This window comes from Hydra vulgaris, chromosome 05, assembly GCF_038396675.1.
Source record: "Hydra vulgaris chromosome 05, alternate assembly HydraT2T_AEP".
In the NCBI taxonomy this organism is placed as follows: Eukaryota; Metazoa; Cnidaria; class Hydrozoa; order Anthoathecata; family Hydridae; genus Hydra; species Hydra vulgaris.
In genome coordinates this window covers 18,617,967-18,625,928 of record NC_088924.1, presented here as the reverse complement: position 1 = coordinate 18,625,928, position 7,962 = coordinate 18,617,967, and the positions used below count along the sequence as shown (strand labels likewise).

Here is a 7,962-nt window from a genome sequence, read left to right as displayed (position 1 = left end):
AATTGAAACAATTAAATATTGCCTATATTTTACTATAAAATAAAAAAAAAATTAATTCATTACTTTTTCAATATATAATAACTCAAACTAATAAAAAAACAAATTTTTTGAATTTAAATTACAGAAAGATATTTAGTTTTTTTAAATGTTCAAAATTATTATTAATTTTGCTTTTATTGAAAAAGTAATAAAAACCATTGCAATTTTTGGGTTTTTTAAATAGGTAATTTTAATGAAAAACACTGTGTAATTTGAGCATGCTCATATTACACGAAACTCGTATTTTTAAAATATCTTTTAAATTAATTCAAAAATAAATGTATTTATGCATTTTTTTTTTTACAAACAAAAATAAAACGGATTTTTAGCTAATATATTTTTCTTTATGAAAAATTAAATATCTACATTTCAACATCAAAATTTAACGCAACAGATTCTTTCATGTGGAATCATAATAATTTATCAACACAAAAAAATTAAGAAGCATTTTGAAAACTGCTAATTACTGCATATAAACGTACGCTGATTAATCTGTTTTCTATTATCACCACATAAAGTCAATTTAAAAAATACAAAAGCAACTTGAATTTCACTACCCACATCTTAGAAACCTTTTGGTATGCTCATATTACCTAATATACCCTGCCTACCAACGGAGAACAACATTAAATGGAATTCCATTCGATTGCGAGTGCAAATTAATTAAGTTGATAAAAAAATGAAATACGAAAATTTACCTAATTTAAAAAACTTTAAAGAACCTTCTAATTTGAATTGAACTCCAAAAAAAAAGAAAGTTATAGCCGATTTGTTGTTTCTTGTAGAAAAATTAAAAAAAAAAAAAAAGACGTGTACTCTACGCTTTATTTTTAAAAATAAAAAATTATTTTAGGCTGTAAAACTGCAAACTTAAAATTTACAATACAATCAAAAATAAAAAAATATTTCAAACCTGATTTACATCTTTTTAAACATTTACGCAAAAAATAAATTAAAATATATATTTAAAATTACATCGATCAGATATGGCCTGTTGGTCTAGTGGTATGATTCGCGTTTCGGGTACGTGAGGTCCCGGGTTCGACTCCCGGACAGGCCCCTCGGATTTGTTTTTTAGTTTGTTTCTAATTTGCATTTTTTTATTTTCTATAGACGCAAAAGAACTAATGATTTTCAAAACTGCTAATGATTTTTTTAATACGCCGCGAATTTTAATTTCTCTTGTATCATGAATCAGCAGGGACGGGTTTTGTCTTTCGCCAAGGAGGGGGCAAAAAAGGTCTTAAAAAAAAAGAAAGAGTCCACATATTTTTACTTATAAGTAACTTTCTTTTTTAATTTTTTGTATTTAAGTGTAATGATCAAGTTCATATACGTATAATTACGTATAATAGTCAATTTCATTCGTCAGTGTAACAGTCCAATTTTGTATAATAGTCAACAAAGCTGGTTCAAGGATTTTTTTTTTGGCATATGCAAAATCCAGGTTTGACTACATGAAAAAAAAAAAGTGTTTTTATTATAAACTTATCATATAATGTGTATTGGTAAATTGCGCATATTTATTATAACCCTTAAAATACAATAAAAACATAATATCCTATTAAATATTTATCCACTTTACATAAAAACTGACTACTAAATTGTAAGCGTCATATTACGCTTACAATTTTGTTGTTTGGGTTATAATAAATTTGTTTTTTAAAAAAGTTTTTCTAAATTAAAGATTATCAAAAGTTACGTTCTATTGACCCTTTTCAGGACCACCTTTGTTGGTAGCTACATTAGCAATTGAACACCTAAATTATAATAAAATACATTTTTGTTATATTATAATAAAATACATGCGCATTATCAACATTTTGTACTCAGAAGTTGCGGTCGCAGTTGGCGTTTTGATTTCGTGAAGTCGCTAAAGCGGATTCGCGACCGGAAGGCCTGTAGCATGAGTTAAGGCAATTTACAAGTTATTTGAATTCTTCAGCGCATTATGTCCAAGTAAGAACTTTAGATGTTATAATTTTTTTGCTTCAGGCTTTTTTAATGTATAAGGAAACTTTTCTCCTTTTTTATATAATTTTCAAAATCTTTTTACTACCTAATAGTGAATCTAAAGAACACTATTTTCATCGATCAATTTTGCTCATCGGCGTTAACATGAACTTAGTTATAATCTTTTGAAAAAAAGATTTTAACCAAGTTCAAGTGCCTTAACCCATTATAGATCCTATTTCTAATTGGTTTTGATGTATATTAACTATATATAGTGTATATAGGGTAGAGCGGGGCTAATTGAACATAGGGGCAAGTTGGGCAACTAAAATATCTCAAAAACTACTCATCACATGGCAAAACATCTAATAGATAAAAGATAGGTATTTAGAATGGTAATAAAATGTGCATCAAATGGTTGTTGGACCATGATTCAGTAACATGCACGGACACTTTTCGATTTTGGACCAAAAAGTAAAAATAATATTTTTGCTATTTTTCTTTTCGATGCTTAAAAAAACATTTATCTAGAACCACTTAGGTGTTTATACTTTACCCATTTATTTATCTATTGATTAAAATTATCTTTTTCCCCCAAGTCTTATAGTTCTTTTTATAACCTTACTAATGTGTCGCCTTGTCTAGTTAGGGTAAGTTGAGCAGATTTGTCAAAGAATAATAAAACGGCTCTATCAGACGCGAAGATGAAATTTCGTTTGGTAAATATTTTAAGGTCCATTCACACTTTTAAATTAATCATCATAAAATACTCATAACAATTATAAGGTAAAATCTTAAACTTTTCTTTTTAAAATATGTTATTATGGTTTAAAATTATTTGATTTTTAATATTTTAAAAATATTTTTACTTCAATATTACTTGGTCAATAAAATCTTTAAGTTGAAAAGTTCTTGAATAAATTTTTTAAATTAATCTTGTTTACTATGTTTATTATAATAATATTATGAGTGAGTACATTTTTAAAAAGTATATAACCAATTTAAAGCATATATAATCAAAACATATATAAAATATGATATATCATTTATGTTTTGATTATTTATACTATATATAAATAATTTATATACATTATTTAATATTATTATATTTAAATAGAAAACTTTAAATACTGCTATAATATAGCATATAGCATAATATGGCCTATATAACAGTTAGAGAGAGTGTATGTGTGTATACACATATACTAACACGTGCACGCACGCACGCACACACACACACACACATATATATGTATGTGTATATATATACACACATACATACATATATATATATATATATATATATATATATATATATATATATATATATATATATATATATATATATATATATATATATATATATATATATATATATATATATATATATATATGTATATTATACGATGCGTAATTATATAAGAAAAACTTCAAATGGTGCTTAGTGATGAAGCAAGTTCTATTTTGAAAGGAAAAAAAGTGTTAGTGCAGTTGCTAAAGAATTCGACATTAAGAGAATGACATTAAAAAGATACATTTTAAAACTAAACTCTGGTGGTTACCTGTCCATCGGTTATTCAAAACCTAGATTAATTTTTTCCCAAGAGCAAAAAAGCGCCTTAAAAAATTATTTATTGAAAATGGCATCTATATTTTACGGCTATACTCCTAAAGATATTCGTTCTCTTGCCTATGAGTGTGCTCTTCAATACAAAATCAAAACACCAGATTCTTGGACAATAAATAAGATGGCTGGTAAAGAGTGGATGACTAGTTTTTTAAAAAAGAAATCCTCAATTATCTATAAGGAAACCTGAAGCAACTAACTTGGTCGGGCAACATCATTTAATGCTGCAAATGTAAAAGTGTTTTTTGATAAGCTAGGTGAAGTTATGGATATATGCAAATTTAGTGCTTTACAAATATGGAACGTTGACGAAACTGGTGTATCTACAGTTGTAAAACTTAGTAAGATAATGGCAAGAGAAATGTTGGTGCTACGACATGTGGGGAAAGAGGCACTTATGTTACAATGGTAGCCATTGTATCTGTCTCAGGGAATCAGTGCCTCCAATGTTTGTGTTCCCTCGCAAAAATTACAAAGAATATTTTGTTAATAATGGTCCACTGTACTGTATTGGGGTAGGTAATGGAAGTGGCTAGGTTACAGATATTGAATTCAAAAAATTTAAGCAACATTTTATTAAGCATGTGAAGCCTTCAAATGAATATAAAATTCTGTTGATATTGGACAAGCACTCTTCTCACTTACATTTTGAAGCACTAAACTTAGCAAATGAGAATGGAATAGTCATGCTGTCTTTCCCAACACACTGCAGCCATAAGCTGCAGCCACTAGATGTATCAGTGTTTGGACCTTTTAAAAAGTACCTATCAGTTGCACAAGATGCATGGCTGAGAAACTGCCTGGAAAAGCCATAACAATTTATGATATACCAAAAATTGTATCTGATTCATTAGCTATAACATGTACTAATATTACAAAGGGTTTTCAAAAAACTGGTGTATACCCATACAATGCAAACATTTTTGCTAATGATTATTTACCATCATTTGTCACAGACCGTATAGAACCAGAAAATCTTGTATCAGAGAATCACACAGAGTTCATTCTGAAGTACATTTAACATCATTTTCAGGTCAATCTGTTGAAAATAGTATTAATAGAGACAACATTACTTATTCCTGAAACTTCTCCAGAAACTGTGCAACCATACCCAAAAGCAGCATCAAGAAAGATACATTTGATGAGACAATGAAAAAGGAAAGCTGCTATTCTAACAGATACTCCACAAAGAATTATATTAAAACAGCAGCAAACTAAGAAACTTAAAAATGTTGAGAAACGAAAAAAATTATCTACCTGTCAATCTCTTTCAAATGATAATAAAGAGCGTGGCAATAAAGAGACTCAGTTACATAGTATATTAAAAAAAGTTAAGAAACAAACAAACAAAAAAATCTGAAAAGAAAGAAATTTTAAAGAAGCCAAAAAAAAGTTCTGCGAGTCAATCCTTTGCAGATCATGGTAATAAGGAGACTCTGCTGCTTAGTATATTAAAAAAAGTTAAAAAACAATCAAACAAAAAAACTAAAATGACACAAAAATTAAATACAAGTGCAGAACACGGTTATGCTTCTCTTGTATGTTGGGAAACTTATTCTGAAAGTCTACTAGAAGAAAATTGGATCCAGTGTCAAGGTTACAATCAATGGTCTCATTCAAAATGTGATTCACATTCTAGTCAAAATTATTTTTGTATTAACTGAAAAATGGAGATTGAAGACTAACATTAAGTGTTTATTTATATTTTTATCATAATATTAACAAGTTTTGTTTAAAAATGTGTTAAAAAAGTTTTAACGGAATTAAGTTCATAATAGCAATGGAAAAAAGAATATTTTGTTTTAGTTAAGTTTAGAGATAATTTGTTTTCTCTAAACCATTCAGCAAGGTGTAGTAGCTCTGTATTTACAGTTTTACCTTCTGCGCTTGCGTCTAACAACTTTCCGCTTTTTTCTAACATATAAGCGTCCGTGTCAAGTAGTTCTTTTTCAGATAGCTTTATTTTCCATAAGATCGTTATTAGAGATTAAGGATTCAAATTTAGTTTTACTGTTTTTTACTTTTTTTACCTTTCATAATCTATATACCTTAAAAGATAAAAATTAAATTAACTTACGAAATGATAATCTAATTCGACAACCTTTTTCTCAAACTAATTTTGAAAAGTCATGTTTTTCATTTTGTTTAGGGGCGAAAATGTTACATCAAATAAAGGGGCGAAAATGTTACATCAAATAAAATTATGCATAAACGATATGTACTTAACACAGCTGTATGTAATTTAGTGTTATTTAAATCAAACAAGTCATCATACCATATAAAACGCACAAAGTCACGGTGCTTTTCAGCTAACGATATATTTAAAAATGCTTTTTCAACATCCGCAGTGAAGACAATTCTCATTGAACGAAAACGTAATAATACTCCAAATGAAGAAGTTATGAGAAGGTCCAGAAAATAAACAATCAATCAATGAGGGACCAAATACAGGTGAACATGCATCGAAGACTACACGTACTCTTGAAGTCTGATTATCATCACGAATAGTTGATGCGGTAAATAGTGGACATCACCAACATTGCTATCAAAATTGGACACTCGTTCAATAATGCCCTTTGTTAACTGATTCTTGATAATTTCATTGTAAGATGTAAATAAATTTGAATCTTTCATACATTTTTTTCCAATATAATTTAAGCAAAAGTAGGTTTATTTGCCATAAACCTACTTTTGCTTAAATTATAACTATCACCTAACACCGGATGATTTAACTTAAATGGCAACTCAACTTCATACCTTTGGCCATCAAACTTTATATTGTTTCGAAATAATCACTTAGAATTTATTTACATTCACTTACATTCATCTTTGTATTATCCCATAGCAAATTAAACTCTTTTTTAATTGCTAATCGGCTTTTAACGAATTCAGATTCTATTTTTGAAACGTGTGTTGATAAAACAGTTGAATCATCTACCCTATCTCTTTCAACAATCATAGGTCCGCTAATAATGTATCCCACTTTTGATTTAATAGCTACTGGACCACTAGTTCCTCTAATGACCTAATTTTCCATAAATTTCCAATAAAAATTAGCTCTAATCAATGTATCAACAGATAAAGTTTCATTTAATTTATTATCATCAGCTAACCTTAAACCTCTCAAATGACTATAGTTACTAGAAACAATACCAATGTGCTGTCCAGTTATAGGAGAACAGATGTCTTTAACAAAAGATTCTATAACAATGTAATAACCATAAATACTTTTTACACACAACTTAACTCTGTCTAAGACCTCTGAAATACTACTATGTCCAAAGGTTTTGATGTGATTTTCTTTTTTGCACACCGTTTTTAATTTAAGTTTGGCACAGGCTGAAGTAGAAATATAACTGAGCTCAAACAATTATCAAACAAAAGTCGACAGGTTGCATAACGTGAATGGTCTTCATTTTCAACAGTTACTAATGCAGTTTGCAGCAAAACAGTTTCATTTGGAAGAAGAGAAGCACTGGCAATTGAGGTTAAATTTCCATTTTCTTTTTCATTATCAGATTTTGCATAAGCTTTCGCTTATCATTATCACAAATTGAGATATGGTGAAGACGACCACATTTAAAGGGCTAAGGGCATTGATGACTAAAGTGACCTTCACGAAGACAACGAAAGCATCGCCTCTTCTCACTCAAAACCTTCTTTCGAGCTGTAACGTTTGTAATAACTTGACATTGATGAGGTTTGTGAATATTATTGCAGAATATTCATGAAAGTTGAATACCAGTAGAATTATTCTTTGTAAAAGGTAAATTGTCATTATGATAACTATTTCGTTCAAAATAGGTAGGTCGCTTTTTATTTGATGCTCCCATAGAATGAAATGTACTGGCTGTGAACGGTAAAGTAGAAGGTTCAAAAGAGTTCTTACTTTATTCACGTGCTCTCAATTCAGATTTCAGCACATTGAGCAAGTTTCTTATTTCCCAAGTTTCATTTTCATTTAGCTCACGACTAATAATAAGATTAGAGTCATCAGGTATTTTCTCAAATAACACTGGGGTTAACAAAGGACCAAACATTGAAGAACTAATTCCAAGGTTTTCTAAACTGCGAACCTAGATTTCAATTACATCTAAAATTCGTCTTAAAGAGTTGACATTGTTTATGTTAACTACACGCTCTAGAGATAAAAGTTTTTTTATGTGAGAAGATATCAATATTTGGTTATTTGAAAAACGATCTTTCAAAATGTTTTATGCAATTATATATTTATCATTGGAAAGTGATAAGCCTGTAATAGCAGATAATGCTTGACCTCGGCCAAATATTCATAAAAAAGTCATTTTTTGAATATTAGACAAATCATCATTTTTGTTTATAGC

General features: G+C 28.7%; 1 non-coding gene across 1 annotated transcript; it reads left to right on the top strand.

Annotated features, from left to right (window-relative positions):
• Positions 1–1,027: 1,027 nt before the first annotated feature.
• On the top strand, positions 1,028–1,099 carry trnap-cgg (transfer RNA proline (anticodon CGG)). The gene has a single exon. It is a non-coding gene; the product is annotated as a tRNA-Pro (tRNA).
• Positions 1,100–7,962: the final 6,863 nt, after the last annotated feature.